Below are 27,971 nucleotides of genomic sequence, written 5' to 3'. Positions count from 1 at the left end.
AAAAAAGGGCCAGGGATTTAGCTCAGTGGTTTCGCCGCCTGCTGTGCAAGCGCAAGGACCCAAGTTCGATCCCCGGTAACAAAAAAAAAAAAAAAAAAAAAAAAAAAAAAAAAATATATATATATATATATATATATACACACACACACACACACACACATACATATACGGACACATACATATAAATAAAAATTTTTTTAAATAATAAAATGTTTAAAAGATGGACAATAACAAGTATTGTTAAAGATGTGGAGAAACTAGAATGATTGTACATTTCTGATGGGAGTATAAAATGGCACAGCTGCTCTGGCAGTAAGTTACTCTATGAACTAGTGATTCCATCTCTATGTAGATACCCAAGAGAATTAAAGACACATATCCACACAAAAACTTGTACATGAATTTTCATTGCAGCATAGAAACATGTCAAATGTCCATCAAGTGATAAACAGAAAAACAAAATGTAATAGAGTCACACAGCATACTCAGCCATAAAAAGGAAGAAAGCAGCTGGGTAAGATGGCACCAGCTACACTGGAGGTCAAGGCAGGAGGACTGCTTCAAGTTCCATTCCAGCCTAGGCAGCTTAGCAAGACACTGTCTCCAAGTAAAAAGGGATGGGGATATAGCTCATTGTGAGGCCCTGAGTTCAATTCCCAGTTCTCCTTCCCTTCTCCTAAAAGGGAAGAAAGTACAGTCATCCCTCTGTATCTGTGGTGGATGGGGTGCTGTTCCCCCCACCTCTTCAGACAAGGATGTCCAAATTCCTTCTGTAATATAGCCACATGCTCTCTCTGTCTCTCCTCCCTCTCTCTCTCTCTCTCTCTCTCTCTCTCAGGCTGGCCTGAATTCACTGTGTAGCCCAGGTTGGCCTTGAACTTGGAGATCATCCTGTGTCAGCCTCCCAAGTGCTGGGATCACAGGTGTGTACCACCAGCAGCCTCCTATATACTTTACCTCTTTATCTCACTCAGACTACTTAATGCAAAGCCTACACATCACTTAATTTGCATGAATCCAGCACAGGATTTGGCATGCTGCAAATTCAAGGTTTTTTTTTTCTGGCTTTCTTTTAAATATTTTTGATCCTTGGTGGGCTGATCCATAGACATGGAACCTGGATACAGAGTGCTGGTGATGATGTGATTGAACCTTAAACTATTATGCTAAATGAAAGAAGCTGAAAGCCAGGTGTGGTGGTTTACCCTTGTAATCCCAGCACTTGGGAGAGGCTGAGGCAGGAGGATCACCATGAGTTTAAGGGCAGAATGGGCCACATGCTGAGTTCAAGGCCAGCCTGAACTACATAGTGAAACTGCCTCAAAATACTACCACCACCACCACCACCAAAGGAAAGAAAGAAGCCAGGCACCAAGACCACATATTGTATGATCCCATTTACATGCAATGTCCAGGACAGGCAAATACACAGAGTTAGAAAGCATCACTATGGTTTCCAAGGGCTCCGGGAAAGGAGGGATGAAGAGTGACTTTTAACGATCAGGTTCTTCATGAGGTGATGAAAATGCTCCAGAATTGGGCAGTGGTGAAGGCTGCATAATTCTGTGAATATACTAAAATCCCCTGAATTTTATATTTTCAAAGTGTATTTTATGGCATGAGAACTGTATTTCAATAAAATTATTTTTTCAAAAATCATGGCGCAGGGCATGGTGACTTATGCCTATAGTCCCAGCTATTTGGGAGATTGAGGCAGGAGGACTACAAATTGGAGGCTAGCCTGGGCAATTTGGTGAGTTCCTGTGTAAAAACACAGGGGTTAGGGAAGTAGCTCAGCATTCCCTGGGTTCAATCTAGAGTACTGTTAAAAATATGTTGTAGACAGGCTGCGGGTTTAGCTCAGTGGTACCGCTGCCTGCCTCGCAAGCCCAAGGTCCTCAGTTCGATCCCGGGTACCCCCTCCCCTCTGGCAAAAAGTTGTAGACAATAGGTAAAGGAAAGAGGGTATAATTTACTAAGATTTATTTGCAGAAGAGACAGTTTGGTCCTGGAGCCTTCATCAGGTTTGACTGCAAGGTAGTAGCTAAGGCAGGATGAAGGACAAGACCACTGACTGGGAGAACTGGCCGAGTTGAGTAAAGGATTTTTGAGTTTTTCTCCTTCATAAAAGCAAAAGTTTCAGAGTTCTGGAGATTGACCAGATGTAAGCAATCTCAGGAGCATTTATTCAAGGACAGCTGAGTTTCAGTAGTAACCATGATCTTTGGGGCATCCTTTCCCCTGCTCCAAACAATCAACAGCTTGTGACCAGTGAAACGCAGCAGCCTGACAGTCACTGAAGGAGAGGAACAAGGTGGGGCCTTCAAAGCTTTGTTCCCAGGGAATGGTCATCTGACTTGCCTGGTGTTCCCTGAAAGAGACTCTTACACAACTGTTACATGTGAGCAGACTCAGAGGTGGCCTAGTGGAAAAGCCTTTTCCCTGGGGTGGGAGCTTTTGTTGAGTACAGTAACAGGCTGGTACCTAGCTTTGTGCCTGAGGCAGAGTGTAACAGGATAAATAACAGACTAACCAGCAAACCTGAAAAAGTAAAGGTGGGAAAGGAGGTGTCACAGAGGCTCTGAAAACCCATGATGACATATTCCTGGAAATCCAGAGGCCACAGCTCCACATAAGGCTGTGTACATGCCCATGGGTGAGCACTGCTTAGGACAGTCCCTCGAAGGCCCTCAACGCTCACTTCCAGCTGATCCTGAAGAGCTACACAAGCAGAATGTGAGCACAGTTCACTAAAGACTGTGTTAAAAACATGGCGAAAGTCAGGCACTGTAGCACATACCTCTAATTTCAGCTACTTGGGAGGCTGAGGTAGGAGACTGCAAGTTTGAGCCCAGCCTGGGAAACTTAGTGCGATAATAGCAGGGCTCCTTTTTGTCTTAAAGCCTAGAAAGACCAGTATAAATACTGCCTTAAAATTATACTTCTTTCAACTCATTATTATCTAGAAAACTAAAACCAACCAAACAATCTTACATTGGTGTTATGACTTGGATTTAAAATGTCCCCCAAAGGACAGCTGATGGGCTTGGGAAATGATGAGATCTCAAGGGTGCTAACTTCATTAGCAGGTCACCCGGCTGATGAGTTGTGGGCTCAAGGGGCTGTCAGGAGGCAGTGCCTCGCTGAAAGAAGTGCGTGGAGAGCATTTGTCTGGCCTCCAGTCCCTTCCTCTCTGGCTCTTTCCCACTCTCTGCTTCCTGGCTACTGCTTTTAAGACAAGCAGCCCTGCTCCAGCACACCCTCCCACTGCAATGTTCACTTCCCCTAGGCCCACAGCGATGGCACCAGCTAACTACAGCCTGAAACTAACCTTTCCTCCTTTTACGGTGACTTTATCAAGTATTTTGTCACAAGGACAGAAAACTGACTAGCACAACTGGTAATGTGGATTTTATTGTTGATCATTTATAAAACTAAAAGAGCTAAGAGTTGCTTTTTATCAACACTTGGCTTCTGTAGGTTAATTAGAAATAAAAATAATGCTGCTTAAGAGAAGCAGTTGTATACAAGGTAGGTGACTCCATGGAGATAGACTGAAATTGGCCCGAGTAAAATTATTTATACCATGGAAATTGGTAAACACTACAAAAAAGTCCTATCCTTTCTTCCAAGCTAGTACATATTTACTAGCACACTGCGGGACAAAAGTGTTATTTGTTCCAAGCTGGGCAGAGTGGTACATGCCTAGAATCCCAGCTGCTTGGGAAATTGAGAGAGGAGGGTCCCGAGTCTGAGGCATGTCTTAGCTACTTTCTTGTTGCTGAGATATGATACCTGACACCCACAACTTGAGGAGATGTTTATTTGGGCTTAGTTTTAGAAGCCTCAGTCCTTGCATGGTTGGCCAGCTCCAGGCAGAAGCACAAGGTGGGAGGGCCTGGGCAGAGGAAAGCTGTTCAAGTCAAGGCAATAAGGAACCAGAGAAAAGGGAGATATGCCCTTCCAAGGCACTCCTCCGTGACTGGCCAGAGCCCACCTCCTAACAGCGATTCAACACCTTCCCAAAGCCCCTCCAAAACCCCTCACCTGACCACATGAGGCATGTGAGGGACATTCTCCATCCAAACCCTAATAGGCCAGCCTTGGCAACTTAGGGAGACCCTCTCTCAAAATAAAATAGGAGGGCCAGGGATTTAGCTCAGTCGTTTCGCTGCCTGCTGCGCAAGTGCAAGCACCTGAGTTCAATCCCCGGTACCAAAACAAACAAACAAACAAACAAAATAAAAAAGGAAAAGCATAGCCCTGTGGTAGAGCAGCCTGAGTGTGGTCCCCAGTATTAGGGGGAAAAGGTGTTATCTATTCAAATAGGCCAGCACTGCACAGCACGAGGTGATAAGCAAATAGTTCACGTCTCCTTTATTTCTTCAAGAAGCTATCCTAGTTTAAACTTCACATATTTTCTCTAAAAGCATGTATATCTGTGTCAACAAGTTTTACTTATATTCACCTAATCCATTCAGTAAATATTTGATGAGTATCTACACAATTCATGGCACTGCCCACCCACATTGAGGATTATTTCATTCACACCTTTTCTGTTCTCCTCTAACTTAATATCAAAGCTTCCTGCAAGCAGGAGTTGAGTTCTTAATGAATATGTGACAGGTAGTGGCTGACACAGCTGTCAATGAGATATAAAAGTCAATGAAGATAACAGTTTACTGGGAAACTCTGGGAAGGGTTTTCATGCTCCTAAGACAGAGAAGCAGATTTCCCCTCATAACTTCATGTGGTGGTGGCTGCATGAAAGGCTTACAAAACTGTAGTCATGGCATTATCCAAAACAAATAATAAAATACAATCCCAAAAACCTAACCTACCTCTAAATTTCCTGTTTGTTATATGAGAGGTAAGAAATGTCCTTATTGAGCCACTTTGAAACAGGGTTTTGGTTGCTTGTAGGCAAAAGCATATTAACTGATAAACCAAAAATGTGTGCAAAGATCTAGGAACTGAACAAGGACTCTCAACACAATATCACGTCCTGTTTAAGAGAGTAACTAATTGTGTTTTAAACTGATTTTTTTCTTTAAAATTTTGTTCTTAAGCTTATTGCATTTTTAAAAGGTTAAAGTTAAAGTAATATACATAGTTTAGAGCTGGGGATATGGCTTAGTAGGAGTGTGTCTGCTTAGCATGTATGAGATCCTGGGTTCAATCCCCAGCACCACACACACACACACAAAAACAAGGGCCAGGGATTTAGCTCAGTGGTTCTGCCACCTGTCTCACAAGCACAAGGTCCTGAGTTTGATCCCCAGTAGAGAGACAGAGAGAGAGAGAGAGAGAGAGAGAGAGGAACAAAACCAAACCAAAACTGCTTAAAGGGAAAAAGAGTTTTACAAACTTGAAAACAGTAGCTCTCTGCTCTGTTGGCCTACTTTTATTCCCCAGTGGCATACCACTTGCCCATCTTTTTTGACTGATTATATTTTGGAATTGACAGCCATGGTTCTTAATGACATACAAATGTTACTACCTCTTGATTTTTCAGTCCGGAGAACTGCTGATTTTTTGCTTTGGAAGATAATGATTTAGACCTCCCTTCTTTTGTACAATCATATACATGCATCTTTTCTCTCTTCCCATTCACACTCTATAAGATACTGTAATTCTGAATAGTTTAATATTCAAATGTACAGTGTAATGATTATATAAGCCTATTCATATTTGAGCCATTCAGTAAACTATGATTCCTTTTCTTATATAGCTTTTTGCTTTTTTACTCATTTGCTTAGGTTTCTATGTATTTATGAATAATTTGTGGAAAATCAATCAACTGTCTGATTGCTTCACGAGGCATTCAAACTCATCAATTATTTCACTCCATCTTCCTAAAGAAGGCTGTTGTGGTGGTGGACACCTATAATCCCAGCACTGAGGAGGCTGAGGGAGGAGGACTGAAGTGAGTTTGAGGCCAGCCTGGGCTACATAGTGAGTTCAGGGCCAGTCTGAACTGCATAACAAGACCTCGTCTCAAAAAACAAAACAAAACAAAACTAGGCTGTCCTGGAGACTTTGGCATTTGCTAATCTAGATTGGCTGCCCTCTCATCTGTTTTCCTGAAATCTCATCAACTGCTTTGAAGATTTCCTTAACCTTTCATGTTCACTGAATTTCTTGTTTCCCCTATCATGTCTTCTTTTTTGTGGAGAATATCTTCTGTAGTAGCTTCCTGATAAGACACAGAGGACACTGCAAATTTATTCTAGCCTCTGTTTTTGGGTGTAATTTGAAACAGCGATGGGTATCAACTTTCTTTTTTAATTTCTAGAACAAAAATCTGATGGGTGTTTCTGAATTGACATGGTAACTGAGAATCTCCTGACTAGAGAAGTTGGTATCATAATTTATAAAATATTTAATGTGAAGTCAGTGCCTCATGAAATTGGCATAAAGTAGGCACTGAATAAATGGTAGTTATTATTTAATGACAAAATACACACTTACACCAGCAAGTTCCAATATAAATGAAATGAATTTGACCTAAAAGAAGACAAACCAAGCCAGGGATTTAGCTCGGTGGTGCCCGTGCCTGCCTCTCAAGCACAAGGTCCTGAGTTCGATCCCCAGTACCAAAAAAAAAAAAGAAAAAAGAAAAGAAGACACACCAGCTGGGAACAGTAGCACATTCTTGTAATCCCAGCACTCTGGGAGGCTGAGGCAGGATGTGAGTTTAAGCACAGCTCGAGCAACTTACCAAGACCATTTCAAAATAAAAAGATTTTAAAAGGACTGAGGATGTACTTCAGCGCAAAGGCTCTGGGCTCAATAACTAGTACCACAAAAACAAAAACAAAAAAGTCAGGGGTTATCATTATGTATATCTAAAATGTTTTGCTTCAAAAAATGTCAAGGGTTTTGGTTTCTCAAAGTGCCTATTCCTGATTAGTCCTGATTTTTATTAATTTTGCAAATATATCAAGTAATTCTTTTTTTTTGGTACCGGGAATCGAACTCGGGTCCTTGTGCTTGCAGGGCAGGCAGTGGAACCACTGAGCTAAATCCCCGGCCCCTATCAAGTAATTCTTTATGTTTATGCTTTCTCAGTTGAGTTAAAAACAGATTGCTTGGCTGGAATGTAGACTGAGCTCCAAATCCTGGCAAAGTTCAAGTGACTATGTCTAAGTTTACCTTACTAAAATTTCATAACCTTTCTGTAATCACACAGTCCTACACAGAGCTCTCCAGCTTAGGAGCCTATGAATTTACACAATTAACAGCATACAAGACACCTGAGTAAGAAATAGAGATCCAGAATCCAGAGAAAGTGAAGATGTTCTTCCACAAGCCCTTTGATGGCTTTTGGTCTCATTATATGTACAAAGATTCACACTGCTAGAAATTTTTAAATTGGAGAATATTAATGCTTATAGTTAACTTCTGCTTTCCCCTTTTTTTCTACTCCCCATATCCAACTTCTAGGCATGAATGTTCAAATCACCAGTGTTCAAAGAAAAATCTCTTCTCTCTTTTAATGAGAAATGTGCAAGCAGAGGACATCCTAGCCTTCCCTTTGATTTCTTGAGGTCTTTCTGTTCATTACATCTGCAATAAATCCATATTCTCAAACAGAATAGTCACAGCTCAATCTAGAAAAAAGGACTAAGGGAGAGATTTAAACTAAGGGCTGGAAAACATTCCTATTAATGTAATACAACTATTTAAAGGTATCTAAAATGTTAAGCATTTGAAATATCAATATAGAGTATATATAATGTAGTCTCAATTTCTATGAGAACCATATTTATTTAAATTTAACAGCAACATCAAATCTGGTTACTAATACTATTTGAACTATAAAACGATAGAAAAATAATGTATTTAAAATTAGTGACTCCATCCCAAAAGCAAGGAGCATGCCCGTGCCCAGATCTTATTCTCCAATACCATTTTCCAATAAAAGAAGGTAGAACTCCCTGGAGAAATGGCTGATTCTAGGACTAAAGTAGGGTATATACTACATGAGTTTAAGTATCCTACAGCATGAGAAAATAAGGAAATGCTCAAATGCACACAACACACACACACACACTCACACATGAGAACACATTAAAGGAGCATGTACAAAAGAAATTAAGTTTAAATAAGCTACAGACTTTAGTTAATCATAATATACCAATATCAGCTCACAGATTGTAACAAATATATTACAGTGGTGCCTCAGTTCATGAACTTAATTCTTTCCACGATTCTGGTCACAAATCAAATTATTTGTGAACCAAATCAAATTTCTCCACAAGGTCAACAACTGAACCTAAGCACCAAATTTGATTCAGTTCATGACCAATTTGGTTTGGGACCAGAATTGTGGAAAGAATTAAGTTCATGAACTAAAGTACCACTGCTGCCTGGCATGGTGGTGCATGCCTGTGATCTCAGCACACGGGAGGCTGAGATAGAAGGACTGCTGCAAGTGGGAGGCCAGCCTGGGCTGCACAGTGAGTGAGTTCAAGGTCAGCCTGAACTGCATAGCGAGAGCCTGTCTCAAACAGCAACAACAACAACAACAACAACAACAAAAATAAATAAATAAAAAGAAAGAGAAAAAAAAGAAACAACAAAACTGTGGAGTACCACTGTATACACCAATAATAAGGAATGTTAATAATATGAAAAACTGGATGTGGCATATATGAGAACTCTGTATATTATTGCCTCAACTTTTCTTGTAAGTCTAAAAAACAACAACAACAAAATGAAAAAAACAATCTGGACATAATGGTGTACACCTGTGATTCCTCTACTGTGAGAAGCTGAGGCAAAATGATTAGAAGTTCAAAGCCAGCTTGGGCTACATAGCAAGTTTCAGGTCAGCCTAGAACATAACAAGATCCTATCTAAATAAACTAGAAAATAAAAGAAAAAACAGCAATGATCTCCACTCCCAGGTCAGAATGAGATTTGACTAAATCAAAGTAGGTAAAGGAATTTAATAAATTAGAATTCACAAAGAAACATATATTGCAGTTTCTTCCCTACCTTAGGAAAAAAATTCAGGACCTATCATCTGAACATATAACTAATATCAGATCAGCTGTCTAACAATAAATATAAAGTTGCTAAAGTTTCAGAATAACAGCATCTTTGCATATCAGAATCAAGCACTTTCACAGATACACAGGCTAGCAAAAACATGAAAATAATCTTAAAATTTTTCTATTAGTACATGTTTGGAGCACATGATGATCACATTTATCATGGACAGTTTGTACATGTACATTACACATCTTAATTCTTTTAAAAACATGAATAATCTGACAAGGTAACTGTGGGAAAGAGTAGCTTCTGGTAAAAAATTTAATTATAATTTCAAGAGATAAGAGCTTTGTTTGAAACTAAAAGGTAATAAAAATCTTTAAAGCCTATCATACCCCAAAAGAGAACTACCTACCAGAAATATATAATCAACAAATAACTGAGTCTTAGCAATGTGTGAGGAATTATTCCTAGTCCGGCATTACTCAGTGTGGTCCCTTGGGTGCTTAAATGCTGCAACTCTGCCCTCTTAACATGTCCAGATTCTTGTTTTCTGCAGAAACCCCTGGATTTGGTTTTGATTCCTCTGCATTTCCTTTATGTTCTCTTCTAGTTAAAAATGAAAAGCACTTTCTACCTCCAACAAAAGCAATTCAGCAGGATTAATTTCTATATACCGTGCTGCCAAATACAAGCCCTGTTAATGAACAGCACAAGGGACTAGGGCTTGGCTTGGTAAAATGATTAGAGTGTCAGGAGAAATTCAACTCTGCAAGCTGCTGCTTTTAGAAAAATTCATTTAACTGGAGCCACAGGTCCCTCCCTCTCCTTGCTCAAAATCAGATGTTCACCCATCCCTAGCAGTAAAGATGAAGACCTTAGAGAGAGGGCCCTGACAGCTAACCACAGAGGCTGGAAACACATCTCATTTTAATTGCATCAGCAACTGCTAAGCAATTAATGAAAGGGAGAAAGAGAGAGGGAGCATCAGGGCAAAGAGAAAAGAACTTGTGTAACCATGTGGAAATATTTCATCCTCACCCCAATGAAAGCAGGTTATTTACGGCTACTGCACAAAGCATCAAGTCTTTGCATCAGAACTCCCAGGCCAAGGCCGCAATAAAGCTACATAGTCGAAATCTTCTCTTGCTTACAGTTTTATATCTCCCATTCTCTTCTCTTAGCCACCAACAAAAGTGAGGGAGGGAGAAGGCCAACAGATCAAGTGGGTGAGTTAGCTGCAAGTCCCTCAGGCAGATTCTGTGCTTTGCACAAGACCGGGATATGAAGGTCAGCAAATACTAAACACTAAGAGCAGGGATTCATCAGAAGCATGCACATACAAGGTCTGGGGCATGGTGGGCCAGGAACTTCATCAATAAACATCTGCAGGGTCCTTCTTTCTCAGGCTGTATCCTTATCCTGTCATGGAAGAGAAAGGCAGTACAATAAAAACTGCCAACAAAAACCTCTCGGAGAGAGTGAATTCTCAAATGTAGTCTTGGGTGCCAAAGAAACATTAGCATGAAAGAGAAACAAAAGCTCAGATGGTAATTAATGCCAAGATTCCAGCTGTCATCTCCTCAATGAACAGGGAATCCTGAATCATATCAGTGGAGGCTGGTGTTTTGGGGAGGTGGAGGAAAGGCAGAAGTTAACAAAAAATGTGACAATCTTCACTAATACAAGAAGCTCCTAAGCAGAATAATATTCAGGTGCTCTCATTTCCTCCCTCACTCACCATACAATCACAAGAAACAGAGGTCCTGGGTTTTTGGTAATAACCTTCATTTCAAAATGTTCATTTGATGTAGAGGTCATGTCAAAGACCCTAGTACAGTGCTTGACAGAACGTGGTAAACTGACATAATATGAAGGCAAAATGAAATACCAAATACACAAGGTTTAGATAGGTAGGAGATAGACTCCTGAAGCCAAACTCCAAAAGTATGGAGTTGGACAACTAAGTGCCTGGGAGACTACTGCAGAATTACTTGTGTACTAAAAATACAGATAATGAGTCAGTGAAAAGTATTCCACGGGATTTCCAGCTCAATACCTGCTATTTAGGAAAATAACAACAGCAAATCAAACTATTTTGAAGTCCTTAGCAGATCTGGTTTCTGGCTATCTTCCTGTCTCATATCCACTCTTCCCTCTCACTCCATTCTGTCATTCTACAAATATTTAGTGCCTCCTATATGCTGGCATTGTTCTAGGAACTATGGCTGCGCTCAAACCTGCCATGTAATGGTTGCTCAATTATGTCTTGAACAATTGGCCAGCAGGCAAGAGGAGGCTGAAATTCATGTTCTGCTTTCCTAGGTAAACTGCGTGTCCAATGGAGCCCCAACCTTTTGGGCAGGAATCTTGTTTTTAATTTGCTGAAAGAATCCCAGTGGTCCTAAGAAAGGCTAAAGCAATGAAATAAATCAGACAAAGTCCTCTGTGTCCTCAGATAGTTTTCATCCCACTGTGGGACAGACAAAAAAACAAACATGGTATAGAATAAATTATAGAACACATTAGATAATGATAAATATTACAGAGAAAATAAAATAGGGAAGACAAAACAGTTTGTGTAGGTGTGTAACTTTGAATACTCAGGGAAGGATTCACATTTCTGTGTTTATAACTATATCAAACCAACTTCCCTTTTAGGCTTTTGTATCTACTGTTCTCCTTACCAACTCTTCCCTAACACTTGCCCCAGTTTTTACACAGTCAGCTTTTTATTTTTTAGGGTCAGCTTCAATGTTACTTTCTCGAAGGAACGCTCCCAGGAACTCTAAGTAAAATAGTAACCAATATCCTGGGGGCAATCCTAACAAAATACTCAACTGCATATAATCAGAGACTCTAATCTTAGTCTATTTCCTGGCCTAACTTCTGGCATTTCTCTTCCCCATCTATAAAATGGACAATAGTACCTAACTTACAGGGTTGCTGTGAAGATTTATTACAACCACTACCCTAATAATATAACAAAAAAATAATAATAGGAACTATTACTTATATAGCTCTCGTTAGGTAGCAGGCATTATTCTATGTGTTTTACATTTATTACTCCATTTAATCTACTTTAATATATTTAAAATGCTTAGCACATAGAAAATCAATGTTTGGTGTCATTCTCATTATCATTATCAGCCGAGGCAAGTTTGCGAGCTATTCTGAGGTATCTTAGCCCTCTGCCTTTCTGCTCCACCATGGGATCTATGGCTAAAAGTTCCTTATTTTTCCCTCCAGGATTAACACTCCTGCCTACTACCTTTGCATTCTGTAAAGTAATCTCTTATCCCTTGCATCAGCATGGATTTTAAAAATGAAAAAAGATGTGTCTGCCTTTACAGATCACGTTTTTAAAGTCAATGAAGTGTAACTCAGTAGCATGGAACTCGAAGTAAAAATCCCTGGATTCAGACAGCCAAGACATTAGAGTTTATCAGGTTAATACCTCTTTTACACATTAAAAAATGAGACTTGGAGAAAAAAATATTAGGAGCTGACTTGCTTACTATTGATAATAGAATCTGATCTCCAGTTCTTTACTCATTACTCCACAAAATACCAATTCCAAACGGTCATTTGCAAAATCAGGGAACTGAAACTGTTCATCACAGAGGGCTTTCTATAGTTGATTCCAATGCTATTTACTTATATTGGCATGTACCAGGAGAGAGACAGTCCAAAACAAACTCTTGGCTTTGTTGAAAAACAACAAAGTTGAATCTAGAGGAATTAAGTACTTGTACAGGCATCATATGCTATATAGAAATAATCTCCCCATTATTATGGGGGTAACTCTCTATCAGTGCAAAATTCTCTGAGTTAAATATAAATTTTAAGAGTGTATTATAGTAAACTTAATTCTGCCCATAGTGGGTGAAAAAGGATAAAGTATGATTGGAACTTAGATCTGCCGTTATTTTTATGACTCAGGCAAATCACTTCTCCTCTCTAGGACTCAGCTCCTATATATGGAAAATAGGAGTGTTAGCCTAATTGTGTCTAAGGTCTTTCTGTTATTAACAATCTAGGATTTCAAGCCAACTGCAGAACAGAACGTCATTTTAAGATTAGCAACGTGGCTTTCATTCTAAACAAGCTCTAGCAAAAGCAATGCCAAGGTCTGAACGTGCCGCCCCCCCCCCCTTCTTGTGAAGGCAACCTGATCCTCACTGCAGCAGAGGGGGGACCTATGGTCAGTGATTCGATCAAGAGGGCGCCCTCCTCATGAATGGATTAATCCACCCATGAACTAATGAACTAATTATCATGGCAGTAGCTTTGTTATTTAAAAAGAGGGGGGACCTTCAGAAATGCGAGCTGAAAAAATATCAGAATTCTTTATAAATTACCCAGCCTTATGGTATTCAGTTATAGCAACAGAAAACAGACCAAGACAATTTGATAGACATTTGAAAAGGGAAAAGAGAAGGAACAGTTTGTATTGTCAATTATTAAAGTTCACTGTTAATAATTTACAACATATAAGTTCAATAATTAACTTATTAGTAGGTATGGGAGGTATGGGAACTGCTTAATCCTGAAAAATTACTTTCTGCAATGCTTGGCACATAGCAAGTTCTATCTAGTATTTGTTGAATGTGAGTACAGTGGCACGTGCTTGTCATCCCAGCACTCCTGGAGACTGAGGCAGGAGGATGGCAAGTTCAAGCCCAGCCTGGGCAACTTAGCGAGACCCTTTCTCAAAGCAAAAAATTAAAAAAGAAGCCGAGTGTGGTGGCACATGCCTATAATCCCAGCACTTGGGAGGCTGAGCTATGAGGATCAGTAGTTAGAGTTCAAGAACAGCCTGAATTATTTAGCAAGATCCTTTCTCAAGGGGGAAAAAAAAGGAGGGTGTGGATGTAGCTCTGTGTGAAAGCCCTGGCTCAATCTCCCATACTGGAAAAAGTGTTTTGTTTTTGGTTGAATGAGTATGTAAGTGAATGGACTAACCAATTAGATGCTTATTTCTTTCAAGCAGGTCAATCTCACAAAACAGAACTTTTGTCAGGCACATAAGTGAACCTTCTGGAATTTTAGCTCTATCAAGAATAAATAGGTCAGAAATGCCATAGATAATGTACAATACTCACTAATCTAGAAGATAAATAGTGTGGCATGAACATAGCATGTCCCTACCCTAACTCAGGTTGAAGTTAATTCTTCAATGTGGCAATGTTAGGAGATGGGATACAGTAGGGGTATCTGGGTCAGGAGGCAGAGCCGTTACGAGTAGATTAATGCTGTTTTACAGCAGTGAGGAGAAACTAGATTAGTTAGTGAGAAACTGGATAGCTATCTTGCTCTTGCCAGATGTACCAGCCTTATCTTGGACTTCCAGCATCTACAAATGTGAACTAAATAACCCTCTTTTCCTTTTTATGATCACTTTTTTTTTTTTTGGTACGGGGATCGAACTCAGGATCTTGTCCTTGCAAGGCAGGCAGCAGAACCACTGAGCTAAATCCCCGGCTCACCCTTTTTATGAATTACCCAGTCTCAGGCATTTTGTTAAAGCAACAGAAATTTCAGTGAGTTTCTCATGGCTACTATAACAAATTATCACAAACTTGGAAGCTTAAAACAACAGAAATTTATTTTCAGAGCAATGGAAGTCAGTAGTTCAAATTCAGTTTATACTCTACTGAAATCCAATGTTAGCAGGGCCATACCCTTTGGAGAACTTCGAGAGAACCCATTTCTTTTCTTTTTTTTTTTTTAACAGTTATAAGTTTTTATTTAAAAGATTCCCTTTTTAATCTGTTCCAAAGTGTTGGAAGCTGAACTGTACAAGCTCTTGCCACCAACCCTTCCAGTATAGTTCTTTGAATATATATATATATATATATATATATATATATATATATATATGACCAGAATCAGCTCCTCAGACCTCGGTGGCAGTTTGACCAAAGCTGGCCTTGCAGAGTGAGCTCATGGAGGAATCTGAGGAACTGGCCCCCTCTCCTGTGAGGAAAGGGCTGAGCAAATTCATATTCTCTTATGGTAAGAACGGTCCAGATTCAGACCTGAAGACCCCTGTTATGATGTTCCCTGGCACTCTTCTTACACTTTTGATATTGAAGGGCACTCCCTCTTTTATGGCCAGTTTTAGCAGTCAAAGAAAAGGAATATAGATACATATATGTGAATATAAATACATATTTTATATAGGTAATATATATACCTATTTTATATATGTATCTATACATATCTGGGGGTAGGGACAGGACAAGGAGGGTCACGTAAACCTAAACAGTCATCACATTACCCGAAACGAGCCTGATGTTAACAGAAAGGTAATAAATAACTCCCAGGGGTTAAGTGACAACATGGGTGCACCAAGAAGGGGAAGGGCACACATTTAACTATTACCCAGGCTTCTGCACTTGCCAGACAAGTAAGCTGATGATACTCAAAGAAAAAAAATTTAAAAAAAAATTCAAGCAGAGCTCCATACCACAGTTTTCTTTTAAGTCAGCTGGCCGGCAGGCAGGTTTTCCGACCACTAGGAACAGAAACTTTGGCTCCAAGGCAAATGAAAGAAAAAAGATATTTCCACTTAAAACATGAAAATACAGAAACTTCATCAAAGAAAGAAAAATATCAAAGAAGTTTACTTCCAGCAAAACTGAGGTAACACTGCTTTCTCTGCATTCAATGATTAAGTGGTTCTCAGTACAATGTGTTCTAAAAAACAAAATTGCTCACTTGACTGACAGGTGCAGCATGTTGATGGATAAACTCAACATGAAATGCAACAGATCAAAGAAGGAATGAGCAAGAAGTGAGGGAAATAAGGGTTTTGGATAAATTAGCTTAAAAGGGGGTTGTCCCCAGACCATAAATGCTCTTGACTGGCCTTGGCTCTCCAAGAGCTCCAAATCATCTGGGAATTAATGCAATGTGGTTAACAATTAACACTGCTACTCAAATCTATGTAAATCTTTAAAAATAATTATTACAACCTAAATTCAACCATGTAAACAGCACTACACACAGTACAGACCTGCCCTGAAAAACAATATGCAAAACTGAGATCTGGCACTGTATCATTTTGTAATATTAAGTCAACCTAACAGTTCCATTCTCCCCACCCGGCTCTACGTCCTCCCCCACCAAAAACAAAAACCAAACCAAACCAAAAAAAAATCTAATTTTGTGCAAGAAATGGCAGGCTTATTTGAGTTGAAGGCTTAAAAAAAAAACCACAACATGTAGCCAGGTTCCAATATTTTGAGGGATACCCCCCAAAGAAATAACCAAAATAACCAAATAAATGAAGAAAGTGCCTAAAACATGATACAGCATTTTAGAGCCCTTTCAGATACAAGGCAGAGAAAGGTGTGAAGTAGAAAATATCCGGATCTTCAGTAATTTCCACAAAGGTCCAACTCCTCGCTTGGCTGCAGGGCAGCGGGCAGGTCCTGGCTGCTGCTCCTGGGACAGAGCCATTAAGTTTGCTCCTCGGGACACAAGCCCTCGGGCCCTGAGCTGAGTGCACCTCTCCCTTCCCCTTCTCTTTTCCTTCGTTCCATTTCCCACTCCACAAAGGTATCACAGAGACTGGGCCAGGCCTCATCTTCACTGTAGTTGCTGAGGTCAGGGCCAATCACCTGAGTGAAGTTAAGGAACATGTTCCAAGTGTCCCGGGAGATGCCCTTGATCTCCGAGGGGTTCTCTGTTAAGAAGTTTAGCTACTGGTCCAACACGGGAGGATTGTTCTGGGTGAAGACTAGTTTCCACAGGGCAATGGCTATTTCTCGATGCAGTGACCGCTGCCCTTCTTCAGAGTCCAGGCCAAATTGAAATGTAAACCGGTAGAGATCCTTGAATTTATCCTCTTGTTTGGCTTCAGTCAAGAGGCTAGGGAACCGTGCACAGATCCCGTCAATGCTGTCTGCACTTATTGCTTTGCAGCCATCGAAGAATTCCTTCCTAGTGAAGTTGCACATGGTAGCAGCCTGGAACTTCCAAGCCGAGAGCAGCACTCAAAATTCCGTGGGGTCGACACATAGGTCATTGCAAAAGCGCTCCACGCCTTCCTCCAAAATTGCATCCTCCTGCACGTCCTTATAGCACCTGAACAGTTCCTCCAGCCTCTGCAAGGAGGACTCCTCAGCATTGGACTTGGACTCCCTCCCAGTGTCTCCCGAGGATGTCAGCAGCTGGCAGGCCTCAGTGGCAGCCTCTGCTTTCTTGGTCCCATTGACAAGAATATCTCCACGTGGCTTGGCACAGGGTGGCAACTGTTCTTCACGGTGGCCTGCCCCTCGCCTACTGTGTGACTTGCTACTAGGGTCCCGGTCTCCATTCTTGCTGCCCAGGGTCGATGAGGGATTCCTGAACTTAGTGACGCACTGGCCCATGGTGGTGGTGGCCTGGCTTCTAGAGTGGCCCCCTCTGGGTCAGAAGCCCTCTCTGCCACTGGCCCATGTACCTCAACAGGCCATCAGCCAGAGCAGCCAGCCAACAGCTGCTCCAGAGGTTCCTCCAGTCAAACCCTTTCTGGAAACGATGGCGGCCCGGTGGGTCCAAACTACCTACCGTCCTCGCTCGAGTTTCCAGGCTCCTTAGCCCTGCCGCTGCCGCCTCTTCTTCCACCACCGAGAAGCCATTTCTTGATTCTTCTAGCTTCTGGTGGCTGCCAGCATTCTTTGGCTTGTGGCTCCATTCTTCAGGACCATCATCTTCAAACCTCTCTTTACTCCATCTTCAGATCATTTCTTCCATTTGACTTCAAATCTTCTGCCTCCCTCTTTCATTGAGAACACACCTGGAAAATCTGTGTTTCAAAATCCTTAATCACATCTGCAAAGATACTTTTTCCCTTACAAGGTAGCTTTTATGGATTTCAGGGATTAGAATGCAGCTATCTTGCAGGGGGGCTCTTTTTGTTTTTGAGACAGGATCTTTCTATGTAGTCTAGGCTGATCTTGAATTCACTATGTAGCCCAGGCTGGCCTCGAACTCCTGGCAATCCTCCTGCCTCAGCCTCTTATGTGGTGGGATAACAGGCATGTGTGACTATGCCTGGTTCTTTTTTTTTTTTTTGGTACTGGGGATCGAACTCCGGTCTTTGTGTTTGCGCAGCAGGCAGGAAAACCACTGAGCTAAATCCCCAGCCCTGCCTAGTTCTTTTTTGAGACAGGGTCTCACTATGTAGTTCAGGCTGGTTTTGAACTAGCTATGTAGCCCAGGTTGGCCTCAAACTTGTGGCAATCCTCCTACTTCAGCCTCCTAAACGCTAGAATTACAGGTGTGTGCTATCACACCTGGCTTGTGGGGTCATTTTTTTCAGCCTACTACAGTAGATAAGAAAATGGAAAGAGAGTGGTAACTTAAGTCTAAAGAATGAGCTCTTAAATTCCAGTTGAGTTCTTAAAGAAGAATTTAGAAAAAAGAAACAGAGAAGAAACATGGAAGAAAAAGAGAAAGGTAATTGAGAAGGAAAAGTGAATATGAAATAGATTGATACCATGTTTAGAAAAGGGTGAGTTCTACACAAAAATTTTTTATTTAGGAAACTAGAGTAGGAAATTTTACTTGGGGGTAGGGTAAGGTCAAGATAAAATTAGATACATAGGGGCTATTTTTTTCTGCAAGGGATTGTAGTTAACAATTATGTGCCTAGGTACTCCAGAACAGCCAACAACTTCAAAAGGGCACCAGTGAATAATTTAAATTCTTGAGTCAAATATCACTGCTCATCACTTGTCAAATAGCACATAAATTCCTGGCTCAAGGTGGGTCACAGTTTAAATATTAGATCATTCTATATTGCTTCTGATGATGTCATATCTTCACAAACTGGGTTTACAACAGCTGTGACTGAGTAAGTACGACATGAAAATTAATGTGGCATGAGAAATGAGGTACCTGACTTGATTCTAAAGATGGAAAAACTGTGCAGTTCCCAGCAGGTACACATACCTCACTCACTGTTAAGTTACAGTGGTTATTTAAGAACTACATAACATTTTTCTTTCCACTTATGGGAATTATTTTGACCAATGACTTTTATGTAGAATATAAGTTGTTTGGACCTAGTACTTAATAATTCGCGCCAGTAGATACATTCTTTGACCTAGGCATGCTGTGAAAAACTAAGTGACAAACAAGGACAGTAAGAACACCCAACACAAAACACAGGAAACTCTGACATAGGGCTCTGATTAAATTAAGCTCCTAAAATACAGTGAGCTACATAGTACATGAGACAGTCATAGTCATTAATAAATGTTTGAAGAAATGATCAATGATCCTCACTTACAGGATTAGAAAACTTAATTTGATATGATAAACAGATATCATCACATGGATGATTTCTTCTTAAATTTCACATTCTGCAATAAGTTGGAAACTTTTAATTAAGTTATCCTATTCAAAACTATAAATCTGAATATAATTAGATTTTCAAAAAACAAAATACTGTATTGTTTACTTAAAATTGGATAACTGCCTCAAAAGCGCAGTCCCGAGTTCAATCCCCAGTACCAAAAAAAAAAAAATCAGATGGCTTAAAGAACAGTGGAAGTCCAGAAACTTGATTCCACTTCCCAGGCTCATCCAGCAGCACACATGATCAAATAACGATGCTGCTACTATTCTTTAACAGTCTTGACTGATCAGAATGTGGCTTATGAGCAAGGCAGCCAGAAAGTTCCTGATAGCTATTGCTTTCAGGCATAAATTTACATTTTCCTTTTACATTTATATACTTATATATTTATATAGAAAAGTCATGTCTCAAGTGCCTTCTATAGATATACTGAAATGTTAAAGATGAGGCAAGAAATTGAGGCCATACTCTTCAGTGAAATAAATAGGACACACATGTGTAAATACCGAATAGTTTCTCTAGTGTGAGAAACTGAAAGTGTAAATAAGGATGAAAATGATTAAAATGAATTAACTGATAATTTGAAATAGGAAAAGGTCCAAAGGTGTAGGGGTGGCGGGAGGGGAAGGGGAAAGGGAAGAAGGGAAAGGAAAAATTATGAGAAAGAAAAAAAAATGGAAACAAAGTCTATGAAAATAGGGAAGGGTGGAGGGGGTGAAGGACGCACAGGTAATGGGGAAAAAATAAGAACTAAGATACATCATGTTCAGGTACAAACACCCAATGATGAATGTAAATGTATTGTATGCCTAAAGTGTACCAATTAATATATAAATAAAAAAAAAAGATGAGGCAAGAAAAGATACAACTGGTGTGGTTATTGTTAAAACTAGAATATAAAGTCAGATAACCTGGACTTTAACTCTGGTTCCACAAATCTCCAACTAGGGCAAGTTTCTTAATGTCTAAAACTCACTATGTTCATGTATAAAGAGAGATTAAATAGTTTCTTCCTCAAAGAGAAGTTGGGAGGAATGACTTAAGCATTCAATGCCTGGCACAGAGTGCAAGATCAACAAATTAAAACTTTAAAAATATACCAGGAGCTGGGTGTGGTGGGGCACACCTATAATCCCAGCACTTGGGAAGCTAAAGCAGGAGGATTGTTGCAAGTTTGAGGCCAGCCTGGGCTACATAGTGAGTTCAAAGCCAGCCTGCATTACAAAGTGCAAAGAGACCCTGACTCAAAAAACCAAAAAAAGAAACAAACCAAACCAAAAAAAAAAAAAAAAAAAAGCACTAGGAGGAGAAAGAAAAGCACATTCTGTGTGCATCCACTGCATTGCTCTGTGGCTAGAAAAAGCACAGAAAGAAATGTAACTAGCTAGCTAATGCTGCTTCCTGCATGGCGCACAGGCAGGTCAGCCTTTGTGAACACATAAAGGCTTATCCATACAATCTACTCTTCCAGCATTCCCCAAAGGTCAAACACAAGTTCCTGTTCAGAGGGAGAAGTGGTAAGGTAACACAATAACTACTGATGGCTTTTCTCAAGGAGAATGACTGACAGCAAACAATAACCCTACAACCCTAGTCTGGGGAGGGGGTTACTGAACTGACAAGAGACAACACCCTTTTTACATATTCAGCAGAAGTACCCTCCACCTGCTTGGAATCTCTAAGCAGAAGTAATGGCTTTGGCTTTTAGCATTCATTTATAAGTAAAGATGCTCCTTAGGGAAAGAGCATGTGCGAAACTGAAAGGAGGTTTCCCCCAGGAATTTTTCTTAAGCTATCTCTAACATCAAGTAGGACTACTGTTACCATCTTACTCACTCATTAATTCAACATATATTTATTAGGCATTTACCATGAGTTCTGCATTTTCTATTGTTACTGGGAATAAGGGGAAACAAACCAGATGGCATCCCAGCTCTTATGATATTCTTACATCATAGAGGAAGGGAGACCACGAGAAAATATCAAGAAAGCATGAGTATCAAACTATGATATGACAGGGACCATCTGGGACATTACTTTAGGTGACCGAGGGAAGCCTCACAGAAGAGATGAAATTTAAACTGAAACCTGAACTAGCAAGGGTCAGCCTGTGATCCAGGGAGTAGGATAGAGGTGTGAGAATAAGCTAGTAAAAAGAATCCCAGAGTACAAGCAAGCTTCACATATATCTGAAGAACAGAAAGGCGGCTAGTATAGCTGGAGCATAACGAGAGTAAGAGTGGTTAAGATAACATCTGAAAGATTAAGTCAGGTCAAGTTAAAATCTCAGAGGGGTTTAGGACTTAGTTAAAAATTGTACAGGGCCGGCCGGGGATTTAGCTCAGTGGTTCTGCCACCTGCCTTGCAAGCACAAGGACCCAAGTTTGATCCCCCGCACCAAAGAAAAAAAAAAAGAAAGTCAAAAATCACACAACTTGTTTCAGCAAAGCCAGAATTTGACTCGAGAAGTCTGACCTGTAAGTCCACGGCTTTTGCAGATCACCACGGTTAACACATTCAGTATTATGAATGGAACCTGACTCAATGATTAAGACATTGCAGATGTTCAGTAAATTTGTTTTGTTCCGTGGATTTTTATTGATTGTGGGGTTTCTTTTTGGCACCAAGGATTGAAGTTAGGACCTTGTGCTTGCGAGGCAGGTGGTGGCACCACTGAGCTAAATCCCCAGTTCAGTACATATTTATTGAAAGAAAAAGGAAAAACCTAAACACCTTGGCAAACCATTCTTCATTTCTGTTCTAATGGGCTATCTACACCCTGAATGCTCTCAATGAAGACTACTAGAATCTAGAGTAGTAATTCTCAATCTTGGCTACACAGTGGAATAACCTGGAAAACTTCAAATTGCAATGATGTCTGATTCCCCATGCTGAGAAATTCTGATTGATGTGGTCTGGGTTACAGGGGAACTGGGATTTTTTTTTTTTTTTTTTGGTACCGGGGATCCAACTCGGGTCCTTGCGTTTGTGCAGCAGGCGGCGAAACCACTGAGCTAAATCCCAGGCCCAAACTGGGATTTTTTTAGTGTTCCCCAAGTTATTCTAATGTGCAGCCCAAGTTCAGAACCATTGCTCTCTAGCTCCCCCAATTTAAAACAATATGAACAGTCAAACAACTTCATCAACTGCTGCTGGCCATGAGGTCCATGGCAAAATGACAAGGAAGAATTAGGCCTTGAGTGATTAGGGTTGTTGGAGTAAAGAGTGAAAATTTAAGTTAAGTGGTAAATTAAATATCTTGCTACATATAGATAACAGATGATATTATTATATAGTATAATAATAGTAAGCAAATCTCTCATCTTTTACAGATTCACACTGAAAGTATTTAGGAGAGAGCTGGGCATGGTAGTGCATACCTATAATCCCAAAACAGAGGGTGGCTGAAATAAGAGGATCTCAAGTTCAAGTCCCACTTGGGCAACTTAAAAAATAATTTTAAAAAATCTTAAAAAAAATAATAAAAGGGCTGGGGAGGTAGCTCTGTGATAGAGTGCCCCTGGATTCGATTCCCAGGAGAGAAACATCATAATGTTACAAACTTCCAAACTGTTCAGCAAAATAAACCAATAAATACACATGTACAATTAAAACAAACATGGCATTATTGAATCTAGGTGGTAGATGATCAGTTTACTTCTGCTAATTTTTAAATTTAAAATTTTTAAATTGTTCGTAATAAAAGCTTGAGAGAAGAAAAATACCTTGCCACAATGTAATTAGGCCATCAAATTTAGAAAGCTGTCTTCTTGGTAATTGTTTTAGATGAATGTCAGGCTCTTTACAGTCAGTGCCACTCTATACTACCCCCACTGAAAGAAAATACAGTAATAATAAAAGCCTGCCTGCCTTAAAATATTTTAAAGTATGTTAAGCCTGTTTATTTTTTCATAATTCTACTTAGCCAGTTCCTTTTCAGCTCTTTATTCTCTTATAACTGCTTAACATGTGAAACCTGCATGCTTCAGTTTTTGATGTTTCATTCTTTCTGGAAGACAGATTCTCAAAGCTTATCACCAGAAGCTTCCATGCTGTTAGTGGCTTAAGGCTGCCTGCCAAGAGATACCATCCATGTCCTGGATGATGGTGCCACCTCCAGAAGACCTGAGTTACATACTCCTTGGAGGTAATAGTCTTTCTCCACCAGCTTTCAAAAGCAACTCAGAAACAGTAGGTTGTAACCAGGCTCAATCAAGGCAAAACTGGAAGTAGGAATACTGTCTTTAGTACCTGAAGACCAGCCAACTCTTTCTTTTTTTTTGGTACTGGGGATCGATTTTGGGTCCTTGCACTTGCAAGGCAGGCAGTGGCACCAATGAGCTAAATCCCCGGCCCCTGGCCAACTCTTTCTAAACCTTTCCCATCTCTTCTATGTCTGCTTCACTCACAAACCATGAATAAATTAAATAATCCTAATTAAACGTGTTTAGCTGACTGCTAACTGGATTTTCAATGAACAGCTAGAACTTCTTTTAGCAGTCTCTTCATATCACAGCCTCCTATCCTATATGAATTATAATCATATATACTCTGAACTACCCAAACAGTCTTCCTTGAAGTACCTATAAAATCAAGTCCATTGTTCTCACAGTTCAAATGGTGGCCACTGACTGGTCATATTTACTTCTTTTTCTAGGGCCAGGCCACTCCAGGAGGTACAAATAAAAAAACCTCAAACAAAAAGTCCTTTTGAATAAACATACAAATCAAGGTTAAGTACTCACTGCCTTAATGAAACTCATGGTGAATTTTTCCCCCCAGTACTTGGGAGTGAACCCAGAGAATGCCACGCTATCCCTAGTCCATCCATTCACTCATTCACTCACTGACAGGGTCTCACTATATTACCAGGCTGGCCTAGAATTTGCAATCCTCAGCCTCCTAAGTAGCTAGGATTACAGTTATATGCTACTATGCCCAGCCTTATTTAAGGGATATAAAAATGAAACTAGGCTGGGTATGGTGGCACATGCCCATAATCTCAGGTTTTTAGGTGCCTGAGGCAGAAGAATTGAGTTTGAGGTCAGGCTGACCTACACAGGGAATTCCAGGCCAGCCTCCACTACACTCAAGATTCTGTCTCAAAACCCTGAAACGTAGCTCAATACTAAAGACACTTAATTCTAATAATATTCCTACCTTGATTCTCTTCAAGAAAATCACCATAAGCAATGTCTTCAAAGGCCTTCACCAACTCTGATCTTGGTGATGGTTCATTCTGCTCTCAATTTTTCTAAACTTAAGAGGCAATAACTTTATTTACTAAAATGCTGATGTAACTTGCTGGGGATTCTTGCATAAGCAAATGTTGAGGGTAAATATAGAGCAGTTCTGTAAATTACTGGTTGCCGGGGATTTAGCTCAGTGGTTCCGCCACCTGCCTCACAAGCCAAGGACCCGAGTTTGATCCCCGGTACCAAAAAAAAAAAAGCAATGTAAATTACTGGTTAAGTACTTACTTTATCTTAGTAAAGGAATAAGCACTCAAAGACAACCAAAACAAAATCAGGAATTATTAGTGAGGATGTAACTCTGTGGTAGAAAATTTACTTAGCATGCACAAGACCTTGGGTTCAACTCCTAGCACCAAAAAATAAAAAATGAAAAACTCCCAAAACATTAGTGTATAAAAAGGTATGTTAGAGAGCAATATGCACACCAGCATCTCCAAGGCTTTAAAGTCATTCACCATCATCTAAGTGGATGAAGGGAGATGGCTGAGTGTGACATGCTCTTCATATAGCCACTTAATTCAACCTAGATCCTACAGACTAAAATCCACACTATGTTGTACTTTCCTTGACTTCTTCAAGAGAAACATACAGCTGTCCTTGTGAATATGACAAAAACCAAGGATAATCAATTCTAAAGATGGACATCAGTATGATTTAAAATAAAACTTTTTACTTAAAGCGAGTTAATAAATTCAAAATCTGTTCTCAACTCCTGAATATTAACACCTGCCTTATAATATCCCTCCAACTTAAGACCGAAGAAGCAGGGACACAACCCCCAGTAAACACAAAACACTTGCTATGATTATCTTGCACTAATGTGCATTACACAATGAGCAGTTTCTGTGACCTACCATTCTCTATTCTCTTAGCCACAAGGGCATTATTGTGAGACTACTCATTTGGCTCCTATACTGTTCTGTGAAGTTATCCTCTTAATCTTTTTTATAGGTATATGTCACCCCTCTCACTTTACATGATCAGACTTCAGAAGTGACCTCACCTCTTACTTTGCAGATTAAGTGCTCTCCTTCTAGACACACAAACACATACAAAGTTGCTCCTCATATTAAAATATTTGCTGGCTTCTGCTTCTAAATTTTGAATTTAGGTTATAGTTTATGACATTCATGAAATTACTGGAAATTAGACAAAGACTGTAAAATACCACTCCTATTTTTCCAGCCCCATTAGTTAAATGAGAAGTTTTACTCAAAAAGGTGATTTTAATGTCAGATGGTATATTATGAAACACAGTATCAAAAATTTTCAAGTGCGGCTCCCAGGCAGAGGTCATCGGGCAGGCGGGGTCCAGACATGGGAGGCTTCGGGTGGGAAGGCCGGCTCCTCCCCCTGAGGAGCGCCTCTGAGTGAGTCTCCACCCGGGCTCAGCCAGGAGATCTACCTTCTGGAGACCACAGCCATACAGGCGGAAGAGCCTAGAAAGAGGACAAGGCTAATAAGCAGAAGGAAGCAAGGGCTCAGGAGGCAGTGACCTTCGAGGATGTGGCTGTGCTCTTTACTCGGGAGGAGTGGAGGAGGCTAGATGCTCTGCAGAGAAGCTTGTACCGGGACGTGATGCTGAGAACCACAGGAACCTGGCTTCCCTGGGATTCCCCTTTACCAAACCAAGGGTGATCTCCTTATTGCAGCAAAGAGAGGATCCCTGGAATGTTGAGAAAGAAAACCCTGGAGGCCCCTCTCTCGGATGTAAAAGCAGTCTTCAAACCACAAAGACAACTCAAACTAAAAACTCATCTCTGCAGGGACTAATGAGGAAGAGACTAAAAAAGGATGAACCCTGGGACTTCATACCAGAAAGACCCTGCATATCTGAGGACAAATTTAATAAACGGTGGGACAAAAATGAAAGTTTGCAAATAATTTCAATGACCCATATGAAAATTCTTTAGCTGAATGCCATGACAATTTTGAATTTGGCCAAAACATCACCCTGAAATCAGTTGTTGTTAAGACACAAAGGATTGCTAGAGAAAAAATACCCTTAAAATATGAAGTACAAAGAAGTAGCTTCAAGCAGAATTCAAATTCGTTTAACCGGCCAAAAATCAAGACAGCAGAGAAACGCTATAAATGTAATACATGTGAAAAAGCTTTCATTCACAATTCTTCCCTTTGTAAACATGAGAAAAACCATAGTGGAGAAAAATTATTTAAGTGTAGAGAATGTTCAAAAGCCTTTAGCCAAAGTTCAGCTCTTATTCAACATCAAAGAACTCCTACTGGAGAGAAGCTGTACATGCGCAAAGAATGTGGGAAAGCCTTTAGCCATAGTGCATCCCTTTGTAAGCACCTTAGAACCCACACTGTGGAGAAATCCTACAGATGTAAAGAATGTGGTAAATCCTTTGGCAGAAGATCTGGCCTTTTTATACATCAAAAAATCCATGCTCGAGAAAATCCTCATAAATATTATCCAGGCAGGAAGCCATCCAGTTGTATCACTTCCCTTTCAGGAGCTCAGAGGCTTCATTTCAGAAAGAAGTCCTACTTAGGTAATGAGTGTGGTAACAGCTTTAAGCCCAGCTCATCCCTTCTTTATCATCAGAGAATTCAGACTGGAGAGAAGCTTTCAAATGTAGTGAATGTGGGAGAGCCTTCAGTTAGAGTGTATCACTCATTCAACATGAACGAATTCACACTGGAGAAAAGCCCTACAGATGTAATCAGTGTGGAAAAGGCTTCACTTCTATCTCATGACTCAATAGACACTGAATAATTCATACTGGAGAAAAAATTGTATAAATGCAATGAATGCTGCAAAGCCTAAAGTTCCCATTCCACTCTTACTATTCATGACAGAATTCATACTGGAGAGAAACCATGTAAATGTAAGGTGTATGGGAAAGCCTTCAGACAAAGTTCAGCTCTCATTCAACATCAAAGAATGTATACTGGTGAAAGACCCTATAAATGTAGCGAGTGTGGGAAAACATTCAGGTGTAACTCATCCCTTAGTAATCATCAAAGAATTCATACTGGAGAGAAACCTTATCTATGTCTAGAATGTGGGATGTCATTTGGCCAAAGTGCTGCTCTTATTTAACATCAGAGGATTCATACAGTAGAGAAACCCTTCAAATGTAATACATGTGGAAAAACTGTTAGACAAAGCTCCTCACTTATGGTACATCAAAGAATTCATACTGGAGAGAAGCCCTATGAATGTAATGCACATGGGAAACTTTTCGGCCAGAGGTCATCCCTTACTAATCATTATAAAATTCATACTGAAGAGGACTCCCTGAAAGCAGATTTGTATCTGTGAAAGCCTTAAGCGAAAGCTTATCAGAGAATACGTACTTGAGATTGATTTATTTAATGAATATAAGGAAGCTATT

At 40.1% G+C, this 27,971-nt stretch overlaps 1 protein-coding gene and 2 pseudogenes across 4 annotated transcripts in view; 1 reads left to right on the top strand and 2 right to left on the bottom strand.

Annotated features, from left to right (window-relative positions):
* Znf609 (zinc finger protein 609) overlaps positions 1-27,971 on the bottom strand; it is a 205,607-nt gene that overhangs the window by 88,187 nt on the left and 89,449 nt on the right. The window lies entirely within an intron of this gene.
* Positions 185-27,910, bottom strand: LOC147821838 (DCN1-like protein 3 pseudogene; annotated as a pseudogene). Its single transcript, XR_015446501.1, has one exon. The product of XR_015446501.1 is annotated as a DCN1-like protein 3 pseudogene (transcript).
* Positions 23,447-27,898, top strand: LOC106010330 (uncharacterized; annotated as a pseudogene).

Source organism: Heterocephalus glaber, unplaced genomic scaffold (assembly GCF_053883595.1).
Source record: "Heterocephalus glaber isolate CG9 unplaced genomic scaffold, H.glaber_assembly_v1.0 deba00001689, whole genome shotgun sequence".
NCBI classification, from domain to species: domain Eukaryota; kingdom Metazoa; phylum Chordata; class Mammalia; order Rodentia; family Bathyergidae; genus Heterocephalus; species Heterocephalus glaber.
The sequence above is the reverse complement of the archived record's forward strand: the minus strand, read 5'-3'. Positions and strand labels throughout refer to the sequence as shown.